The sequence below is a fragment of the Balaenoptera borealis genome, assembly GCF_965194805.1.
Source record: "Balaenoptera borealis genome assembly, chromosome: 13".
NCBI lineage: Eukaryota > Metazoa > Chordata > Mammalia > Artiodactyla > Balaenopteridae > Balaenoptera > Balaenoptera borealis.
The window spans coordinates 93,446,291-93,470,416 of record NC_138870.1 but is presented as its reverse complement, the minus strand read 5'-3'; the positions used below and the strand labels follow the sequence as shown (position 1 = coordinate 93,470,416).

The 24,126-nt window shown below is 44.6% G+C and overlaps 1 long non-coding RNA gene across 2 annotated transcripts in view; it reads left to right on the top strand.

The window, feature by feature from the left end:
* The window catches only part of LOC309608645, a 127,342-nt gene extending 113,121 nt beyond the window's left edge, over nucleotides 1–14,221 (top strand). Inside the window, exon 5 of one of the 2 annotated variants that reach the window (XR_014233030.1) lies at nucleotides 13,641–14,221. This is a non-coding gene — a long non-coding RNA (uncharacterized lncRNA). The remainder of the gene's footprint in view (nucleotides 1–13,640) is intronic. The other variant, XR_014233031.1, reaches the window with a different exon arrangement.
* Nucleotides 14,222–24,126: the final 9,905 nt, after the last annotated feature.

Genomic DNA, 24,126 nt, shown 5'->3' with positions numbered 1-24,126 from the left:
CACAAATACTTACTGAGCACGTGCTGGAAAATCCACCCAACAGAGTCAGCTGTGTTTTCTTCCCTGCTCTATTTTCTCCATCTCACTTATCACGGTCGAAAATTACATTATCTATCTTGAGTGCAGTAGTATTTACCAGAAGGTAAATTTATGGCATCGGAGAAGGGAAAGTTAGCAAGTTTTGCAAGAAGAAATATTATGTGGGAAGTTAGGGAATCCATTGGAACTGGTATAAATCATCATGACTGTGTGGAGAAATAGACAAAATAAGAGGGAGTTTGCAGCCCAGCAGAGGTCTGCTTTCTGATGAGCCCAAGGGGGAGGTGAGCCCAGAACACGGGTGCGGGGTGGTAGGATGGGGCAGAAGGTACAATGGCAGCTGGATTGGACTCATCTCTCACAACTCAGTGGCTTGGGTCTTGGGACCCATTCAAATAGTAACAAGAAAAGCCCTGTGCAGCTGGAGTAAACAACGGTGAAGATGGGTAACTCAAGGTTGGGGAGGAGGAGGGGACTGAGAAGAACTGTCCAGCAGAATGAGCAAAAGATCACAAAGGATGACACTGAATCATGCAGAGAAGAGATTGACCCAGAACTTCTGGGGTCTGTTTATACTTATCTCTCCCACTATGTCACTTGTAGCCAATTCCAACAAGTCAAATGATTTAAGTCTATGTAGTCTCCCCTGTTTAGTCTGTTGACCAGACACCCAGGGAGGATAAGGTGTGTGTGTTTATTACCTGTTCACTGTCTGTCTCCCTCACTAGAAGGAAACCTTCATGAGGGTGAGGACCTGGTCTGTCTTCTTTACTGCTATCTGCCCAACACCTAGAACAAAATCTGACACATAATAGGAGTTCAGTAAGCAATTTTTGAGTAAATGAGTAAAGTAAGCAGACAAATAAATAAAACAACAGCCAGTTCCAATAATTCGAGAACAGAAAGATATAACTACTTTGAGATGGAGAAAACAGAAGAAGCTTTCCTTTAGGACTATGGGCAGGGAAGTAAAGTTTAAGATGAGATTCCAGGAAGAGAAAGAGTCAGCCATGCTGAGAGTAGGGAGAAAGGTGTTTCAGGCAGAAGGAACAGCATGTGTGAAGGCCTCCAGGTGGGAGAGAGTTTGGCATGTTCCAGAAACAAAAAAGAAGATTGGTCTGACTTCAGGGAGAGTGATATGAGCAGAACTGGGAGAGGTCAACAGGGGCTGGATCCTTAGGGTTAGTAGCTGGGATTTTATTCTAAGACGATTTATTCCTACTCCACGTCTAGGGAGACATAAACCAATTTTGCTTTGGGAAAAGTGTGTAGAAACTGAATTGGAGGCAGGCAAGAGTATTGGTGAGAGAACCAGTGAATAGGCAACTGTAGTAGTCTACAAGAGAAATGATGTTGAAATGGACTAAGTTGGTGTCTATAGAATTATAAGCGAAGTGGGTAGACTTATTTAGAGCTTGCTGATGGATTGGATATGGGAGGTGAGGGAGAGAGGACTCAGGAATGCTGTATCAGCTAGCTCTTGCTCTGTAACAAATCATCCCTATACTCATGGCTTGAGAAACAATCATTTATTATTACAGCTCATGCCTCTGTGATTGGTTATCAATTGGCTGGCCTAAGAAGGGTTCCCTATTGATCTCAGCTGGCCTTGCTCTTACTTTTGTGGATCAGCAGGGGTGGGGGTAATGGGTGCTCTGCTTGAATCTAGGCTCATCTGGGTTAGCTAAGCTGAGGCAGCTCTGGTCCAACAGACTCTCTTCTGTTTCCTCCTGGGTGAGCAGGCATGTTCCCCTCATGGTCATAGCAGAGGCACAAAAGGCAGCAATCACACAAGAGCATTTCAAGACTCTGCATCACATTTGCTAACATTCCCTTGGCCAAAGAAAGTCCCACAGGGCCATGGAATTGTGCTTTAGCATATGGGAAGCACTGCTACCCAGTTAAATGGCAAAAGGTGTGGGTACCATGAGGGGTGAGGAATTGAGCCATTATTACAACCTACCACAGATGCTTCTCATGCTTCTGGTTAATTTTCATTATAATTTCCCTCTTGGTCCACTCTCCAAACAATTCTCCTTTTTTTCCACCCACAGGACACCACTCCTATTTGTTTATTCTTGGAGCTTCCAATAGGAAGCAGACAGCAGAACTAGAAACCTGGTTATGCAGTTTGACCTTTCTGCAGAGGATGGGACGGTAGAGGTACCGCACTGGGTAGACGGAAGTTTTACCATTTGGAGTTTGGCTCTGAATCCATGCGGCTCAGCACGGATGTAGATTTTGGCCACAATATTGTGTGGGCTGATGCTGATCGTGGGACACACAAGTGCAGGTTTACAAAAGCAACTGAGAGAGGCCTTGGCCAAAATGCAGAGAATATCTGCAGCTTAAATACTGGAACGATTATATAATTTGTGGGGCTTTGCAAGCTAATTTGTTTGCTGCCTTTTCAATTTGCCATTCAGTTTCCATGGTTTCACGGTTGGTCAGAGATGGAATATTTAAACCCAATAGACAAAGCCTGAAGTTGAAGAGCTAAAATGGCTGTGGAATTGTTTTATAGCACAAACTGGTGGAAAGACGACTGTGTAGGGAATTGAGGAATTTAGAGTCTGTCCTGGCTTTGCTGCCTTCATGCCAAATTCCTTCTTGGTGCCTCAATTTCTCCATCTGTGATGTGGTGTGAGATCGTAGGTGGCTCCACCCAGCTCTGTAGTAACAGTAACAATAACAATAATAAGTAGAAATAACAGGTGTAAAAATAGCTAGTGTCTATTCAGTGATTACTTTTTGCCAGACGTTGTGTGAGTGCGTTATGTTCATTTTATTCTCACAATAAGCACAGGAGAGGGAGATGCTATGCCTTTTTCAAAGGGTCATGAAACTGAGGCTTGCCCAGAATGGCATGGCTAATAGTGCCAAAGCTGTGGTAGGGACCACATTTCTCTTATTTCAGATCCTGGCGTCTTATCCCCTGTATCCCCTTTCTCCAGGATTCTATTTTCTCTAGTGCTATGTAGTGGAACTTGCTGTTGGAAATGTCCTGTGTGTGCATTATCTGACTCCGTAGCCACTGGTTGCTTGGAGCTCTTGAGCACTTGAAATGTGGCTAGTGTGACCAAGGGACAGCATTTTAAATTTTATGTCATTTTAATGTTTTAACTAGCTTTTTAGAGTCACATGTGCCTGGCAGCTCCTGTGTTGAACAGAGCATGAGAAAGCAGGGACTTGGCCAAATGTAGTGTAGCATAATGTTTAAACAAAGGACTCTGGACACATTTTCTGGGCATAAATACCCTTCCTGCCACTTACTAGTGGCGTGACCTTGGGGAAGTTACTTACCCTCTTTATGCCCCAGTCTTCACGTGTTTAAAATGGGGATAATAATGGGTTGAGGGTGAGAACTAAATAAGTTAATATACTTAGAACAGTGCCTGGCACATAGAAAGAGCCATGTAAGTGGTTATCAGTATGATTACACCCCTAGGTGAGAAGATGAAAAAAAACCCCTGATATATATTGATGCTTTTTAACTTGATTCCCGCAAAACAGTGCAAGGTAGTGGAGTGGGCAGTGCTGGCACCTGGCCCCATCTCCTCGGATCCCTTTCATGGCTCTGTGTGCCCATCCCCAGCCACTGTGTGCTTTGTTGCTACAGCTCGCACCTGCCCCTGCCACCTTCAGAGGACGGCCTTTGGATGCTGGAGCCTTCTTGACCACGGGGAAAGTGGACCTGCCTGGGAGTCTACCTCACCCCCACTCCCAGCAGCTTGTAGCCAGGAGTTGACTAGTGCGGGTGTAAAACGCCCAGCCTCTCTGTCCCCAGACAAACATCGTCCAAGTCTGAGGTGTTATTTACACCCCAAAGTTCCCCAGAGGATCAGGCCAAGGCTGGGACTCCTGAAATCGCACTCTCATAACCCCTTCCCCTCTCTGCCCTGCTCCCCTCCACGCCCATCTGGTTTCTCTTTACTAAAACACATGACCCCCAATCCCTGCCCCAGAGCCTGTTTCTGGGAAAACTGACCCAAACAGGTGCTCTTTATTTACGATGTCCAATACTGACTTCAACCCTGCAAGGTACTCCTCTACCCATTTTACAGATGAGGAACTTGAAACTCGTGGAGGGAAGGGATATTTCTAACATCGCTTGGTAGTAAGTGAGGTGAGGGTCTACAGTGGAGAAGAGAGTGTGTCTTCCTTCAAAGGCCATGCGTTCGTATTCTGATGACCACAACGTGCTACCATCCCTACGAGGGGTAGTATTTATAGTTCGTAGGCAATGCCTAAATATGTGGCTGGTACACACTGGTTTACAGGTGGCGTCCATTCTGACTGTACCAGTTGTGAACTATTTTCAATACGATCCCAGTTTATATTCCATATCTCTACATGGCATGGCACGTTGGTGTGTATTTGGGGGGAAATGCAGATCTCCTGGAAAACCCGGGACAAACGGTGGGTAGGGCCCCTGTGCCGCCTTCCTCTCCAGAGACACAGCGTGTCCCTCTTGCTTGTCACGGCTCTCCCGCTGGCCGAGTCTGTGTGCCTAGCTCTGCATCAGGGCTGCCTTTAGCATCAGGCTGATTTGCACAGTCATTGAAGAGTGATTGAGGGCGATTAGGAACCAGGCCCCGGTGCTAGATGCAAATGACACTCCAAGACGTCAGGGAACTTGCTCAAGGTCAAGCAACCTGTAAATGCAGGAATGGCGTTTGCACGGGTATCTTCTGAGTCTTCATTCTGGATTCTCCCCAGCCCCCCTCCCCGCCTCCAAAGAAACAATGGATAAGATGAAATGTGGGAACTCCTGTCCGTCTTGACTTGGATGTTAACCCAGGTCTTCACTGGGCCCCCCTTGCCCATTGAAGGTGTAAATGACTAAAACCCTTGTCAACCCTGGAGTCCAGAGCTTGTCCCCTGGGTTTCTGGGTTTCTGTGGGGTCCCAGAGCCTCCCTGTCTCAGGACTGCTTGAATTTCCTGTGCCTTCTCTGTTCAGCACAGTGGGGACTGAGCCATACATCTCATTTTCTCTTTGTGTCCCCCCAGGTGAATCCACTCACGCTGAGTATCGGTGGGCAGTGGAGACCTGGCTGGAGAGTTAGTGGTGGGAGACATGGTGGCATCATTGATTGGCTGTCCTACCACCGTGGAGTATCACTGCTCCCTCGGTTAACCTCAATCTGTCCCCATCCTTTCGACTTCTCAGTCTTCTTCCAATCTCACTCTCCACTCTGTCCCCACTCCCTTTCCTCAAAGCATCTACTCTCTTCCTCTGAAGACTTGGAGCCAACCACACTCAGGCTGGGGGCTGCTTGGTAGAAGGGGTCCCTGCCACACACATCATCCAGGCTTTCTCCCCAACATTGACGGTGCTCTTCCGAAGTGGACATCTTGTCAGTGACTCTCTCCACCTGTTTTCACACCTATAGGTTATAACTGGGAGGGAGGGGAGAAAGGATAGATCACACAGCTCCTTTTGCCAGTTGACCTGGCACTTTGTGGCTCCCATATTCCACAAGGCACTGTTTCAGCACTGAGTACAGAGCAGGGCTATCACTCTCTGTTCCTGCCTTCTTGAGTCCTGAGCAAAGGAATCCTGACCTAATCTCCCAGACTTGACACAGCCCCTTATTCCTGTCTTTAGGACAGCCCAGCCCACCTCTGTCTTTTCCTCTCCCTCTGAGAGACGCTTCTACTTGTGCTGGTGTGACAACAAATACACATGGCATTGTGCAAGCCCTCATTGTTCAACTGGCTCAACATGACTTTTAAGAACTGTTTCATTTCTGGGCCAACGCTGTTGCAGAGATGACAGACTGACCCTCATGGTGGAGAGTAAAGCCTTCCTTATAAAGGGAGAGGGGTCGAACAACACCTGCCCAAGGTGGGAGCCTGCAGGTTGCATGAGAGACCTATCATCTGTTCTTTGATAAATCTGAACAACTGCAGCTTCAAACACACTGATGAAAAGAGCCAACACTAGAGGCCATTTAGTATGTGGTACCTCCTATGCCTAGGTATTTTACATAGGTTTGCATCCAAATAGCAACCCTCCAAAGTAAGGATGAATATTCCCATTTAATACCTGAGAAAAAAGGCTTAAATCATGAACAAAATCATTCAAGGTCATAGTTCTAGAGCCAGGATTAGAACCCAAATTTGTTTCACTTCAAAGCCTGTGCCCATTTTATTTTGCTGCACTGACTCTAAACTATGGTCTGTGGGCCAAATCTGGCCCATTCTCTGTTTTTGTAAATAAAGTTTTATTGGAACACAGCTATGCTCATTCATTTACATATTGTCTATGTCTGCATTTGTGCTACAACATCAGAGTTAAGCAGTCGTGACAGAGACCATATAGTCTGCTAAGCCTAAAATATTTATTATCTGGCCCTTTGTAGAATAAGTTTACAGACCCCTGCTCCACAGGGTTAAATTAAAGGTAAAAATATATATTGAAAAAGACTCTTAGATTCTAGGATAATTACTACATCCGTGTTCAACAAGAGAGAGGTGGGCGAAGGTCAAGAATGGAATCAAAGTAGTAGTATGTTTAACTGAGAGACATGAGGGGATCATATGAATGGAATGGAAGTGGAGGGTGGGCTACTGTTCAATCAAATTGTACTAAAGATGATTGAGTCTTTCTTTGTTGGCCAACATTTCAGGGTTTATGCTATGGACTGAATTGTGACCCCTCCCCCTCCCCCCCCCCCAGTTTCATATGTTAAAGCCCTAATCCTCCAATGTGACTGTATTAGGAGTTAGGGCTTTTAGGAGGTAATTAAGGTTGAATGATGTCATAAGGGTGGGACCTTAATACAGTAAGATTGGTGGCTTACAAGAAGAGGAAGAGAGATTGTTTATCCACTCACCCAGAGAAGAGGTTATGACTCAGTGAGAAGGCAGTTGTCTTCAAGGCAGGAGGAGAGCCCTCACCAGAAAGTGAATTAGCCAGAATATTGATCTGGGACTTTCAGCCTCCAGAACAGTGAGAAAATAAATTTCAGTTGTTTAAGTCACCTAGTCTATGATATTTTTTGACGGCAGCCAAAGCAAACTTATAAATATAGTAAAAAAAATAGTTTATAAACAAATTATGAGGGAAAGAAGAAGAAGAAAAAGGAGAGGAGGAGGAAAAAGAAGGAGGAGGAGGAGGGGGAGGGGGAAGGAGGAGGAGGAGGAGGAAGAGGAAGGAGGAGAAGGAGGGGGGAAGGAAGAGGAGGAGGTGGAGAGGGAAGGAGGAGGAGGAGGAGGAGGAGGAGGGGGAGGAGGAGGAGGGGGAAGGAGGAGATGGAGGAGGAGAGGAAGAAGAAGGGGAAAAAGGAGGAGGAGAAGAAGAAGACCTTGACTAACACCAGCTATTATTAATTGTGTGCTTTTTATCTCCAGACATAGATAATAGATATCAGGTATCTCATTTAATGCACAGTAACACTTAGAAAGAGGTACTCTTGTTATGCCTATTTGACAGAAAATGAACTGACTTTGCCCAGGACAAAGTTGGAGAGTTAAGGCTCAAGTTCATTGCTTTAAAGGAGCCTCTAAACCAATGCCCCAATCTCTGATCCCAAAAGAAGGTTATTATTAGCCTCATCTATTAGATCAGGAAACTGAGACAAAGAGAGGTCAATCCCAGCTGGTAGGTGGTGAAGCACCAGGCCACCTTGTGTGGTTATAGACATTTTTATCTGTTCAATAATATCTGCTCAAGCAGGTTGAAATCTAGCCAGCACTCTGCTTAGCAACTCATGGGCACTGGTATGAGGCTGTATTTGCCTGAGGAATGAACCCTTTATCTGATTTTTTAAAAGATATAATATTTCACCAATCTGTGGATTCACTGGGGCTGCATCTGCCCAAAGTTGTTTTTTCTGATTTGCACAAAGGCTTGGTATGGAATAGAGTAGCTCTTGAAGAACCAGTATTCAGGCCCTAAAGTCTGACTTCAGAGCCTGCTCTCTGAGTGCACAAAGCTGGTCAATGTCTTTTCCCTGCCAAAGACCCCTTTTTCTAGTGTTCCCTCCACAAAGTTTGCATTTTGATATATTTTGCCCACTGTAAGACAGCATATAATTAAACATGATTGAAATGACCTAAACAAATAAGGGTTTGCTTTTTCCACGTAACAGGAAGACCAGAGTTAGGTGGTTTAGAGTAGGTACAAAGCCATCCAGGACCCAGTGTTCATCCAGCTCCCTGCTCTGCCTTTGTTATGGTGTAGCTTCTAGCCTGAGAGTCACAAAGTGGCTGCTGCACATCCAGCCTTCAAACCTTAATTTCAGGTGGGAAGCATTGGGGTTAGGCAAAGGATCAAAGGAGTGAGTTAGTAAAGTTGTTCTCTTTTTTAATCAGGGAAATTGTAGCTTTTTCAGAAGGTCCACCCTTAAATCGCATTGGTTAAAACCAGGACCTATGGCCACATCTAGGTGCAGGGGAATTTGGGAGATGAGTATTTTTAGCCAGACACATACCACACTGGGCAAAATTGAGATCCTCTTAGTAAGGAAAAAAAAAGGAGACTAGATCCTATGTGTTCTTAGCAATGTCCGTCACATCCACCAAGTAAACTGCATGTATAGAGTAATATTTAACCTGTTTATCCCCTTTTATGAGTCAAAGGTACAACTTCTAAAAAGAGCATTTTAAACAATTAATTAATTTATTTGTTTATTTTATTTTTGGCTGCGTTGGGTCTTCGTTGCTGTGCACGGGCTTTCTCTAGTTGCGGCGACTGGAGGCTACTCTTCGTTGCGGTGCACAGGTTCTAGGCACGCAGGCTTCAGTAGCTGTGGCACGTGGGCTAAGTAGTTGTGGCTTGTGGGCTCTAGAGTACAGGCTCAGTAGTTGTGGCGCCCGCGCTTAGTTGCTCCGCAGCATGTGGGATCTTCCCGGACCAGGGCTCAAACCCGTGTCCCCTGCATTGGCAGGAGGATTCTTAACCACTGCGCCACCAAGGAAGTCCCAAGAAGAGCATTTTTAATGTTGACAAGTAATATCTAAATCCATTTCCCCTGCCATCGAGAGCCTGTGTCTCACACACAGGATGGAGATGCTGAACTACTCTCACCCTGTGATCTTCATGATCACATATTTCAGCTTCTGCTTGGAGCCAGTGCTGCCTTCCCTCCCACACCCCTGACACCTGGTTTTGTCTACTAGTGCCCTCTCCTGCCTGCCTCTTAGGCTTCCCCTGGGCTTTATCGCTCCTGACGCCTGCACACTCCCTACTGCCAGGATTCTGAGGACGTGGATCTGAGCTGGAGACTCAGTCCACTGCTCACCAGTCATTGCACCCGCCACATAGTCTCAGCTCAAGACCTAGCGCCCTAACTCATTCCCCAGCCCACCTATTTGATCTTTGGCAGTGAAGAAATCAACAGCTTCTCACAGGGAGTGGCCCGTTCTAGTTTCGGCCCAAAGCAGTCCCCTGGGTGCATCAGCTAGCCTGGGCAGCCTCATTGTGGGTACATGTGCGGTTTTCATTAGGCCTTTGGGATGACTGGAAAACTGCTCATAAGTCTTCACACTGCTTTCTAGCCCAGCGCTGCCTAATAGAACTTTCTGTGATGGTGGAAATGTCCTATATTTGCACTGTCCAATTCAGTAGCCACTAGCCACATGACACTATTGAGTGCTTGAAATGAGGCTAGTGCAACTGATGGACCAAATTTCTAATTTAATTTAATTTTAATTAATTGAAGTTTAAAATTAAATAGCCACCTGAGTCTAGTGGCTACCATACTGGTCAGTGCCTCTCTAGAGGTTTGCTCTGGAAAGTCAGGTACACAGGTAGGATTTATTGATTATAAGGCCATATTGGTGGCCATTTGTTGAATATCTACTCTGTGCCAGAGGGTTATACATATGTTCCCATTTGATCCTCCCGGGAGTCCTGCAAGAGCTGCCGTTATCCCCATTTACAGACAAAGCAATCCCACTTTGGAGAGGTTAGGTAGCTTGTCCAGGCTACATGGTGCAGCCTAGATTTGAATTCAGGGCTGTCTGACCTTGAAGTTCATGCATGCTTTTTGCATTGTTCAGTCTTCCTTTCATAAGATTTTCAACGACTCACTCCATTTTTACATAGGATGTTCAACTCACTTGGTCACTGCCTTCCTCTCTTCTGGGTGACAATAACATGGAAGGTTTTACTGAACAGTTAAGGTTTTGCTATTGTCAAATCCAAGTAATAGAATTGTCATTGCCACAGAAGTTTGTTTCAGTTTACACACAGACACACACACACATACACACACACACACACACAGGTCCCCTTTTCTCCTTCAACCGTCCATCATAGAAGTTAAACCCAGCTTTTTTTCCTAGTGAAAGGACTCTTGTAATAAGGGAAAAGATAAGGGAAAAGGGACTCTTGTAAAAAGGGACTTCCCTGGTGGTCCAGTGGGTGAGACGCCATGCTCCTAATGCAAGGGGCCCGGGTTTGATCCCTGGTCAGGGAACTAGCTCCCACACGCTGCAACTAAGAGCCCACATGCCGCAAGGAAGATCCCGTGTGCCGTAACGCACGTGGGATTTATTTCCTGGCACAGCCAAAAAAAAAAAAAAAAAAAAAAAAAATTCAGTTCCCAGAACCAAAGATAGAGAGTAGTGGCCAGTGGTCTAAAGAGGCATAGATCTCCTAAATACTGCCCTTTATCCAGGTTCCTCTCCAGTTATTGGAAGTTTCCAAATGTGAAATTGACTAAGGAAACAACCAATCCTAAACCTCTGCTGACTTATAAGATGGCTTAATGCCCACCTGAGAAGTGCCTTCTGTCCCTGTGTGTCAGTGGTTGGAAGGGCATTTATGGGACCTCTCCAGAATATTAATGATTATTGGGTCTGTAGCTTCTGGGTCTACAGGCTCTATAAATGGACCCTGAAGAAAACCTTTATGAAGAAGTGGTTGATGGAGTCTGGAGTCTGGGTGTTTCTGGAGTGACAGAAGCCATATCTCGGCTCTGAGCTCTCAGCTGGCTTAGGAGGTGGGGAATAACTGTGCAGCAATGGATGATAAAAATATAATTGGGGATTCCAGAACGGACAGCCAGATTGCCATGATTCCAGCTTGCCTGACTGCACTCCTGCTGTGATTATATCTGGTTCCAACAAATTTATTGCATCCCCTCTTTGAGAGAGAATTTCCAGGATCATGACTCTTGCTTTCTGCAACCTCAAATGATGAGAAAGTTTGCCCAAACTGTCTTTGAGAAAATAAGTCAAATGCCAGATTGGGTGTTATGTTAATTAAGGTAATGGGAGTTGCTATTGATATATGCATCCAAAACTCAGTGACTTATACAGAAGTGTATTTCACCCTCACATGAAGTCCCATCAAAGGAGGAATGAAGATGGGACTGGGCTCTACTCCACACAGTCATCCAGGGATCCAGGCTGATGGTGGCTCTATGGCTGCTCTGGGCTTTGAGATCCAGCTGGCAGACAGGAATAGAATGAAGGTTGACCTGGTGGGTATTTATGGGTCAAGCCTAAATGTGGCATACATCACTTCTGCCCACAACCCACTGGCAGTTCTCAGCCATATGGCCCCAACTAATAGCAGAGGAGGCTGGGAAACATAGTCTAGCTGTGGTCCCAGTGTGAAAGGAAAACAGATCTGGTGGACAGCTGGTTAGCTGTGGTGTAGACTTTAATCCCTCAGCTGTCAGATAAGATTAAAAGACACTTGTGCTTTTGTAAAGAATCTGCTTCATGGCCAAGGGTTGGAGTGAGGTTTTTGTTTTGTCAGAGCATTGCTTTAGAGATCACTTAAGATGTAAGTAAGTAAAGAAAACTACAGGAGGGCGTGTCTAGTAACATGAGTCAGGAAAGGTCTGATTCTTTATTGGAGTCTGTGTGTGCTAACCAATCATGTCTGCTCAGAAAGTGAGCTGAAATGAGCCAAAAGCTGGTGTCATCAGACAAGTTGTAATTAACGTGACCTCCAAGGTCCAGAATGGTCCAATCATTAATATTTCTCCAGTTTTACCTCCTGGCCCTTTATCTCTCCCACTCAGTGTTCCAGCCATACTGGCCTTTTGATTCCCAGAATGCTCTGTGTCACCTCTACCACAGTGCCTTTGCACAAGCTCTTTCTATTTCCTAAAATGTACCAGACCTCCTGATGCTCCCACTCACCTCAAGCAGGAGGCAGGCAACATTCCAGTTTCTTCAAATCGTCTCTTCCTTGGCCCTCTTGCCTGATGGGGTGGACTTGATTCTAGTGGTAGGAAGTATTGCCTGTGGGTTAAGCTAAGATTTTATCTTTTCTATGGTGGATAAAGTGCTGTGTATGCCTATGGCCAACCTAATGCATATGCCTTGTAATAATTTTAATATGCAAATTAAAGAGCAAAAGTTGGCCAGCTTTATGTTTTTATTAACCACAATTTCTAGGCATTATTACTTCTTATTTTATTTTATTTATTTTTAACATCTTTATTGGAGTATAATTGCTTTACAATGGTGTGTTAGTTTCTGATCTATAACAAAGTGAATCAGCTGTACGTATACATATATCCCCATATCCCCTCCCTCTTGTGCCTCCCTGCCTCCCTCCCTCCCTATCCCACTCCTCTAGGTGGTCACAAAGCACCAAGCTGATCTCCCTGTGCTATGCAGCTGCTTCCCACTAGCTTTCTATTTTACCTTTGGTAATATATATATATGTGTCAATGTTACTCTCTCACTTCATCCCAGCTTATCCTTCACCCTACCCGTGTCCTCAAGTCCATTCTCTATGTCTGCGTCTTTATTCCTGTCCTGCCCCTAGGTTCATCAGAACCATTTTTTTTTTTAGATTCCATATATATGTGTTAGCATACGGTATTTGTTTTTCTCTTTCTGACTTACTTCACTCTGTATGACAGACTCTAGGTCCATCCACCTCACTACAAATAACTCAATTTCATTCCTTTTTATGGCTGAGTAATATTCCATTGTACATATATGCCACATCTTCTTTATCCATTCATCTGTTGATGGACACTTAGGTTGCTTCCATGTCCTGGCTATTGTAAATAGCGCTGCAATGAACACTGTGGTACGTGTCTCTTGTTGAATTATGGTTTTCTCAGGGAATTAGGCATTATTACTTTTTCTTTGTTTCATGCCATTATTTCCTTTCTGTGTGAAATCTGCTTAGTATATTTATTTGTTTTGGATAATAACAGGGTTTGTGTGTGCATGTGTGTCACTTAAAAAATTGTGCCTGGGCCAGGTTGGCACTTATAGAAGTTTAAGATAAATAATGCTTTTTTTGGGCTAAATTCCCTCCATACACTGGCACATTATCATTCTCAGACCACATTCCCTGATCCTGCTACTTTTCTGTAAAGTCACTCAGTGGTGTTTCTGGCCAGAGCTCTTTTTAGTGGAGGTGGAGCAAATTAAAAGTTTAACAAAATCAAACAAATATTTATCAAACATCCGCGTTTTCTCTTTTAAACCCCCTTTAATCCCCGTGAGAGGCCATGATATTTCTCCCTGTGTTTTCATCTCCACTCTTCCTTCTGTGCTTTCTCTTTCCATACTCTGAAGGCCCTGTTCCCAGTACAAAGTAGTGGAATATCCAGTATTTCCTGTGGCAATAATTTGGACTCTGAGTAATGCTTTTTTCTCTGTTTCCACCCAGATCACTAAAAGTAAAGATGCCAACTTACCCAAGACTCATCCCAAAGGAGACCCTCTGGAGTGTAAGAATATCTGATTTGTGTCCCATCCTCTCTCAGAGGACGGGTCAGGCAATCTTAAAGGTGAGAGGGGGCACTTTTGAGAGAGGTCACCGTATCCCTCTCTCCCGCTTTAAGAGGGAAAGGGTTGGGGGCTACGTGTTTCCCATGATGAGTGGAGATTCCAAAGCCTGCTCTGGTGCCTGCTTCCTGTCTGGAAACTAAGTGAAAGCTGGTGGCTCACACAGACCCCGCGTGAGTTGGCGTAAAGCGACAGTGGAGGGGGACAGCTGAGAGGACAGCATGCAAGGACGGCCCGAGTTCCCGGTGCTTGGAGGGCAGGGTTGCCGTGGCAGAGTGCACTGCCATTCCTGTATTCCATCCTCCTGTCTCCACACCCTTTACCCGGTGACATTGGCGTCCATCCCACAGACCTGAAGCCTGAAACAGAGCTTTCAGCTGGCCTACAGACCTGAGTGTGATAAGCACTGCTTATTGCAGTAAGTCACCCCACGAGGGTGTGTGCATGTCACTGTGTGCTGTAGAACATTCTCCTGGACTCAGATGTTCCATTGTTCCCCCCCCCCCCACCCCATTTTGGTGCAGAAGTCCTTTTTCTGAGACTCATGGCCTCTCCGGCTCTACCACACCCCATGTTTCCTCCTGGCTGACATTTCTCAACCTCCTGGTCCCTCTTCCACCTTCTTGAAGATCCTGACTCAGCGGTTTCCTAGCCACATCCTTTCCTAACGTCATCAGGAAGGACCTTGATGTCTCTGAGGATGGCACTTCCAGTACTTTCTTCTCATATGTCCTTGACCTTCTCCAATTCAGTGATCTTCACCTTCATCAACCTCAGCTACTCAACTCCCACTACCCAACCGTATGTGTGACTTTCCTCTCTTCATCTCCCTCCCCCATCCCCTTTCCCTCCCTCCCTTCCTTCCTTGGGTATCAACTCTATGCCAGACCCTGTACTGTGCTTTGGGAATACAATAGTGATAAAAACAGACATAGTCTTTACCCTCAAGGGACCCACTTCTGACTACAGTTTTTATTCTTTCCATTCTCTCCCTCCTTTGCCCCTAAGACACCCAATCACTGACTTCTAGTTCTGAGACTCCCATCAGCCCTTGGAGTACAAAGTGCATTGTCCCAATCACTCCCACATTTAGTTTTCACATTAATCCTGCAAAGCATATTCTACTACTGCTATTATGACAAATAGCTAACCCTTATATTGTCAGTGATTCAGACCTGCCAGCACTACCTGAGGGTTTTCTACATACTCACTCATTAAATTCTCACAAAACCCTCTCAAGTAGACATTACTGTTACCCTCATTTTACTGATGAGGAAACTGAGGTACCAAGCACTTTTGCAATGTGCCCGGGGTCTCACCACATGAGGTGATTCTGGAATGAGGGTTGAGGGCAGGCAGGTGGCTTCAGTGTGGCATGGGGATTTGAGGAAAGGGGAAAGGGTCTTGGGAAGACAGGGTGGGGAGGGGCCAGGAAAGGAACAGGGAGTGAGCTCGGGGGTGGCTCTAGCCATAAGCAAATCATTCTGGGAGAAAAGAGGGTCAGCACAGGTTAGGCGGGCTATGGGAGAAATGCAATCACCTTCCATCCCATGCTAAGCAGTAATGCCACAGTTGAATAATTCTGATGAAGAAGGCGGTTTTATCTTTCTCAGGAAGCTTGGAAACACTTAACCTTCTTGCATTAAGGGTCTCTGAGGCTTATCCTATTTGAATTAGAAAAACGCATGGGGTCTCCAGTCTGTGAAATCCCAAAGCCGCCTTCTTTCTGCCCCCAGCTCTCTGCTCCTCTCTGTAATGTGAACTACAATCATCAAACAATGCTTGGCCTTTATCTATCCAGAGGGTTCTCTTCTGTTTTTTCAAATTTCTTTCCAAGGAGCTAAAAGCTATTAATAGAGCTGATGGTGGTAATTAGGAAGGTTGAAGTTTGCTTTTAATTTTTATTTGAATCATAAACTTGTGGCTTGTACTAAAGTTAAGTACAATCAGAAATAATGCCAAAGAATTTGTGAATCAAAAAAGAGATTAGTTTAAAACCTCCTTGTTATGTCCGTTGTGAAAAACGGAGGGCTAGTCACTGGTCCCTCTGTGTTCTGTGGACCGGGGTTATACATTTTCTCTCTAGCATCCAGCACAGATGTTATTGCTAGGTAGTGCCTTGTATAACTAACTATAGTCTGTTCCCCCCACTAGATTCTAAGTGTAATGAATCTCTCTCCCTCTTTTACTGCAATTTTCCAGTGCCTGGCATGTAGAACTTGGTCAATAAGTATTTGTTAAATATGAGAAACAGCTGAATGGATGAAGCCAAATGAAGTCCAGAGCTGCCAGGGCTGGTGGTGTCCCTGCCTGCATTAACTTTATCTCTATTCTGGATTTCTGTGCTTGGTGTGGGGCATGATGAATAGAGCATTCTGGGAAGGAAGTTATTATTTCTGTTTGGGTGGGCTCAGAAATCAGCACGCTGGGGTCCTGGCAGCGCAGGCCCCACCAGTGGGAGGAGGGTGTTGGGACCAGGCAGGGTTGGAGCTGGGGAAATCAGCCTGGTCACAGAGGCTGGCTCCAGAAGGGACAGCTGGGACATCCAGGTGTAGGGTCTGGGGGCTGCATTTATCTTAGACCCAGGTTTGGTAGTGGGGTTTATTGGAGTAGCTGAACAGGTGGGCAGCAAAGAGCAGAGGGGTAAAATGCACATGGTTTTGGCGGAAGTTAGTGGTGGGTTGTACACTGGGATTGGAACTCTCTCCCTGAGGCAGGGAGGGGCAGATCTGGGACCAGAGAGGAGCAGACCAGTAAACACTAGAAATGATGTGAGGATCCCATAAAGGGCCTAGGTGTGGTGGGTCCCAGATTTTGAGAAGCATATAATGCAGGCTACTCAGCAAACTGGAGTGTGTATCCAGGTAGAGCTAGAATAGATCGCTAGAATGGGGGAGGGGATACTGCAGCTTGGGAACCCAAGGCCTCATGATCTCAGTGGTCAGGAGTCTGATGAATATAACCCAAATCTAAATTAGAGAATTATACAGAGAGAGGGGGTTGTAACTATGTGATCTCTTCTTTTTGGGTCTGGCTAAGGCTTGACCCTGAAGGTCATTTTATTGAACTAGAGAGAGCTAGTTCCCATCCATGGGAGGACAGTGAACTTCAGAGGTGCTGTGCTCCAGAGAAGAGGTTCCCAGGCCTGGTCAAAGAATCATGAGTGTGAATTAAAGATAGTATAGCTTGGGGTGGGCTGGGAAGACCCTAACTCATGTTGAAGCTGAAGGGTCAGGCACCTTTAGAACTGGGGGTGTTGCTTATGCCCCCTTGGGAGTCAACTCTTGATGGGTTATAGGATATACGAGTCAAGGGATACATTCTCCCTTCTCTCCCCTGCCCCTGGGTGGACACTCCTGAGATGCCTTTGATATGGCTGATTGGAAGATGGCCCTGCAAGGGGGAGCAATTCATTGTCCTTAGCAGTGGCCAGCTCGCACCCGCCTTGGCTTGCTCTCCTTCTCTCACTCACCCCCTTTCTCGGTTTCTCTTGCTACTAGGCCTGCAGTCCCTAGTTGAGAAGGAGTGCCCATCAGTGATAGCTATGAGTTATTACTAATGTTATTCAGGGTGAATCACTGGTGGAAAGTCTTGGGGAGACAGGTCGTGGCCAGTCTCTGTACACAGCCTTCCCCAGCACCTTGTAGGTGTGTTGACTTCATAGACTGCAGTATGTAGGAGTAGGAGACTTCATCCCCACGTCGCTCTGCCTGGGCTCGAGTCCTGTCCCCATCACTTAGTCGTCACAATCGCATGGCTGTTGGCATGCTATTGGACCGCTTTAATCTCAGGGTCTTGTACAGACGGGCAATGGTAACAGTGCCCACCTCAAGGGGTTGTTGGAAGATTAAGTGAATTTCATGAGAAAGTTAGTGCAGGTACTGGCACTTGGGAAGTTTTCATTTGCAGGTTAGCTGTTATTATTCCCATGTGCTGGGTAAGACGCTGAAGGCTGAGACTCCATTCCTGGGCCCTGAGGCTGCTGAGTGTACAGGTTCTCTGTCTAAAGGAAGGATGTAGGGGAGGTGCTCTCTTCTATAGGCTTTGAGGATGGTCAGATGTGCCTCAAAAGCCAGGTCTGCCTCATGTTGGCAAGTCACCAATATTTGCTGTGCCTCAGGCTCCTTATATGGAAAATGGAGAGAACTTAATTTTAGGGAAGTTTTAGGGTAAAAATTCTTCTTGCCTGTCACAAAATGTATTCTTTTCAGAAGCACTGCATAAAAGGTTCAGAACTTCAAGAGATGGACATTGATTAGAAAGTTTTTAAAAAATTCAAATAGCCTTTGCTTTTTACTCAAGATGCTATCAAGTAAAAAGCGATTATTACCTTGCTGGTGAAGTCTCCTCCATCTGAGCAGACCTGGAGACCTCTCCCCATTTTGGGTGGGTGGGATTGGGGAGATGGGAGGGCAGGGAAAGATAAGCTGATAATGGGAGCTTTGTCATTAGAGAGGTGGGGCTTCCTTTATTATGTTTTTTTTTTTCTAAATCACTTTCTATAACTTATATAAATTATCTCCTGGGAACAAAAGGGCTTAAGCTCTCCTGGAATCCATGTGTCCATTCTGTATGTTCAGAGATGAAAGATGGATGATCACATGCAAACAACCAAGAAGTCTTTTAGCAGAATGAGTCAGAATTATCCAAATTTCCTTTGGCGCCGAAATCTACTTAGGAGTCAAGACGGTAGCAGCAGTGAGAATAAGAATAAGAACAAACACAACAGCAGCAATTGCTCTTTTTTGAGCATGTGTGTCGTTATTTTCACTCATTTTATATGTTGGGCATTATCACTCTCATCTTAACAAACAAGGGAACCAACTCAGAGAGGTTAAGTGATTTGCCAGAGATAGCACAGGACATAGTAGCCACCAGCGGAGGAGGGATTTATATCTGGGTTTTATCTGACCATCCTCTTAACTTTCCCCTTTAACTGTGGTACCATTTTGCCTCTTTTGGTTGTGGCAGAGATCCATGGAGATACAGTCTATGAAGTGTCCGAGATGTAGTAGGATGATGCTAAATGTTAGTTTCCTTCCTCTCCTCTTCAAGGTCATTGCCATGCAGTCTCAAATTTCCCACTTTGATACAAACCTTAGCTCTCCCTATGGAAACATCTTATTCTGGACTCAGTGTTTCAAAGTAAGTCATTCATTTCCCATTGCTATCTTCCCAGAGGCTCCCCAGTTCCTTCTTGCTCCAGCTCACTTTTTTGTGACCGTCACAGTCGCAGTGGTAGCCCGATCCCCTTTGCGTTGCTGGAGGCTGCTGTTCTGGTCTCTCCATCATTTCTGCTCTGCTGGGCATCAAGGGGAAAGTGGCTTCCTTCTCCAGACTTCTGGGCCAGCAAACACACGTCACACATTGGAGCATTAGGCAGTTTCCAGGGCATCTTAGGCACGGATAAGGCACTGATGCCCCCCTGAAAGATTCCCTTGCAGCGAAGTAAGTGTTCTTCTCTGCCTGCCAGCAGCAGTGTCCACGGCTGACCTACACCCATCATCCTGTTATGTGCAGTGACCAGGGTATAAAGTACAGTCTCAGAGAGCCCAGGAAAGGAGAGAGGGAGGGTGACTGATAACAATTACTTTGATGGTAATAACATTTCCTGATTGCTTGCTAGTGTTAGGCACTGTAGAATTAAGTATTTTATTTACTTGCCTTGTCTCATCAAATCCCCCCCAATACTATTCAGTGGGTGCTTTTATTTCTGTGATGGTCACTGTCAGCCCTGAGAACAGTGACTGACAAATAGAAGGGACTCAGCTTGTATCTGTTAAGTGTTGAATGAGTTGCCTTTTTCATTGACGTCATAGAGCTTAAGTAACTGCTTAAGGTCACACAGCTAGTGTACGTTTGAACCCAGGGAATCGGAATCTAGAGTTTGTTCCCTCAGCCGTTATTCAATATGGTTTCCTGTTAATGAGAGGCTAAATGAGAGGCAAGGGGTCTCAGTAAGCTGAGCCCAAAGCTTCCTGAATTTGCGCCTCAGCTTCGCCACTTACCAGTTTTGAACAAAGCCCTTAACTCTCAACATCAGACCCTGTTGGCCAGTCCCCTCCTGCCTCCACTACAGAGTCAGTATCATGGGTTGAACTGTGTTCCCCTCCCTCCAGATTCATGTATTGAAGTCCTAACCCCAGCACCTCAGAATGTGACTTGATTTGGCATAGAGTCTCACAGAGGTAATCAAGTGAAAATGAGGTCATCAGGCTGGACCCTAATCTAATATAATTGGTATCCTTATAAAAGAGGGAAATCTGGACACAAAGAGATCCATACAGGGAAGACGATATAAAATGACACAGGGAGGACCTAGAGATTATCATACTAAGTGAAGTAAGTCAGAAAGAGAAAGACAAATATCATATGATATCACTTATATGTGGAATCTAAAATATGGCACAAATGAATATATCTATGAGACAGAAACAGACTTACAACATAGGGAACAGACTTGGGTTGCCCAGGGGGAGGAGGGGTAAGGGAGGGATTAGCAGAGGCAAACTAGTATATATAGGATGGATAAACAACAAGATCCTACTGCGTAGCACAGGGAACTATAGTCAATATCCTGTGATAAACCATAATGGAAAGGAATATGAAATAGAATATATATATGTATAACTGAGTCACTTTGCTGTACAGCAGAAGTTAACACAACATTGTAAATCAACTATACTTCAATAAAATTAAAAAAAAATGATACAGGGATAAGACAGTCATCTACCATCAAGGAGGGAAGCAGAGTCCTTGGAAGGAAGCAAACCCGCTGACAACTTTGTCTTGGATTTCTAGCCTCCAGGCTGTGAGACAATGAATTTCTGTTGTGTAAGCCTCCCAGTCTGTAGTGCTTTGTTATGACAGCCCTAGAACTAATACAGGCAGGGAAAAGGACTTCTGAAGATTCCCTTGCAGCTACGTCTGGCCACGTGGCACAACTGCTAGCCAATGAAATGTGAGCCACCTGAGAGAAAAGGATGCTGGAGGGTTTCTGGGAAAGCCTTGCATTCCCGGGAGAGGCGGCTGGTATACCCATTTCCCCCTCACCTGCCTTGACTGCGGATGGGATGTCTGGACCATTTTATGACCATGAGAGAAAGTACAAGAGAATTGTAGAGATGCTGGCCCTGCTGCCATTGCCTCCCCCCCGGCCCGTAACTGCCTCCTTCTAGCCTCTTCCTTCGTTAAACCACACTGGTAAGGGCTTCTGTGACTTGCAGCTGAATAAATTCCTGATACACACGCTCCTGGAACGCGCTTCCTCTTCGACAGAGTGCGTCTGACCACGTTTGTGGTGCTATTACACAGAGGAAATGAGATTCTACATAAAATGGTGCTGTGAATGGTATAACACCATGCCACTGTGAGTTACGGTCACAATAAACAAAACCCTCCCCAAAGCTATCATTTCAATTTAGAGCTTCTTCCCAACCCCTGACTATAAAGCTCTGTGTTGGTCCCCCACCAAGGAGCCAGCCAGATGGGCTGAAAGACATTTTGTTTCCAGTCCTTCAGCTTGATTATTCTTTAAAGCTGGAAGGAGACCTAGAGATCTTTCAGTTCAAACCCCTTCTTTTACAGATAAGGAAACTGGGGACCAGAGAGGCTGAGTGAGTTGTCCAAGGTCACAGAGCAAGTCTTTGGCAGAGCCAGGCCTTGACTCTAGGAGTCCTTGGGTCCCAGAGCAGAGCTCCTCCCTTGCATATGCTGAGTAGACTCTGAGACTCATGTAAGAGTCTATATCTGAGAGCTGATTAGGTAAAATGCTTTTTTGACTTAGGCCCCCTCTGAAGTCATCCCTTTTCCCCTCTTTTCTGAGCAGATGTGACTTCTTCTTTCCAGATTTCTGTATTGACCTCTTTTTTGCTTTTTTAAAATTTGTCTTAGGTTTTATTTTATTTTTTTGTTTTCTTACATTAATTTTTATTGGAGTATAGTTGATTTACAATGCTGTGTTAGTTTCCGCTGTACAGCAAAGTAAATCAGTTACACATATACATATATCTACTCTTTTTTAGATTCTTTTCCCATGTAGGTCATTACAGAGTATTGAGAAGAGTTCCCTGTGCTATACAGCAGGTCCTTATTAGTTATCTATTTTATATATACTAGTGTGTATACGTCAATCCCAACCTCCCAATTTATCCCTCCCCCTCTTCCTTCTTGGTAACCATAAGTTTGTTTTCTACATCTGTGACTCTATTTCTATTTTGTAAATAAGTTCATTTGCACCATTTTTTTAGATTCCACATGTAAGTGATATCATATGATATTTGTCTTTCTCTGATTTACTTCACTCAGTATGACAATCTCTAGGTCCATCCATATCACTGCAAATGGTATTATTTCATTCTTTTCTATGGCTGAGTAATATTCCATTGTATATATGTACCACATCTTCTTTATCCATTCCTCCATTGATGGGCATTTAGGTTGCTCTCATGTCCTGGCCATTGTTGTCTTGACCTCTTTTGAGCACATGCACAGTCTGGCCAGCACCACCAGATTTGTTTTCTTGTCTTTCTTCCCCTGCCACCATTAATAATGATAGTTACCATTGCTGAAAATTTACCATGTGCCAGGCACTGTGAAAGTACTTTCCAGACATTGTCTTAAGTAATAATTGTGGTAACACAATGATAGCAGCACTACTGTTCCCATTTGTAGATGTACTTTTTGAGCAGTGGTGAGATTAAGCCACATTCTCTGGGTCACCCAATTGATCCAGCATTCTCCCAGCTGTGTGATAAAAGGCCTTCAATTTAGTTAAAATCCGGTCAGTAAGTTGTCAGTTCTGGGTGCCCTGCTGGGCACTGGGGGTAGGAGAGTGCTGTGGTCTGAATGTTTGCATCCCCCCACCCCAAATTCATAGGTTGAAATCCTAATGCCCAATGTGATGGTGGGCGGTCTTTAGGAATTGTGACCTTTGGGAAGTGTGGCCTTTCGGAAGCGATTAGGTCACGAGGGCAGAGCCCTTATGAATGAGATTAATGCCCTTATAAAAGAGGCTCCACAGAGCTAGCTCATTCCCTCTGTCATGTGAGGATAAAGTGAGAAGTCTGCAACCTGGAAGAGGGCCCTCGTGCAGCCATGCTGGTATCTTGATCGTAGACTTCCAGTCCTCAGAACTGTGAGAAGTCCATTTATGTTGTTTATAAGCCACTCAGTCTATGGTATTTCATTAGAGCAGTCTGAATGGACAAGACAAGTGAATAAGACATTGCCCCTCTCTTCAAGGAGCTAACAGGTCTTGAGAAGAGACTCATCAACTAAGATGCTATGTGGTGCAATGGTTATGGGAATACCTTTTTTTTAAAAAAAATTGAGGTCTAGTTGATTTACAATATTGTGTTAGTTTCAGATGTAGAGCAAAGTGATTCAGTTATACACATAATATGTAAATATCTATATTTTTTCAATTCTTTTCCATTATAATTTATTACAAGGTATTGAATATAGTTCTGTGTGCTATACAGTAAATTATCATCATTTATTTTATATATGGTAGTGTGCATCTGTTAATCCCATACTCCCAATTTATCCCTCCCCATCTTCCCCTTTGGTAACCATACGTTTGCTTTTTATGTCTGCAAGTCTGTTTCTGTTTTGTAAATAAGTTCATTTGTACTATTTTTTAGATTCCACATATAAGTGATATCATATAATATTTGTCTTTCACTGTCTGACTTACTTCACTTAGTATGATTATCTCTAGTTCCATCCATGTTGATGCAAATGGCATTATTTCATTCTTTTTTATGGCTGAGTAATATTCCATTGTATGTATGTACCACAGCTTCTTTATCCATTCATCTGTCAATGGACACTTGGGTTGCTGCCATGTCTTGGTTATTGCAAATAGTGCCACAATGAACAATGTGGTGCATGTATCTTTTTGAATTAGATCTTTCATCTTTTCTGGTTATACAGGTTATGGACATAACTTGTGGAGCCAGAGAGACTGGGCTTGAATCCTGGCAATGCCACTTATTGGCTGTGTGACTTTGGGTGAAGTGCTTTATCTCTGTGTGCCTTGGTTTTCTCAGCTGTAAAATAAGGATAATAATACTTTCCTCATAGATTGTGGTGAGGATTAAAGTAGTTAATACATGTCAACTGTTGAGAACTCAACACATTTTAGCTATTGGAATTATCGTTTTTATTTTATTTTATTTATTTTTAACATCTTTATTGGAGTATAATTGCTTTACAATGGTGTGTTAGTTTCTGCTGTATAAAAAAGTGAATCAGCTATACATATACATATATCCCCATATCTCCTCCTTCTTGCATCTCCCTCCCACCCTCCCTATCTCACCCCTCTAGGTGGTCACAAAGCACCAAGCTGATCTCCCTGTGCC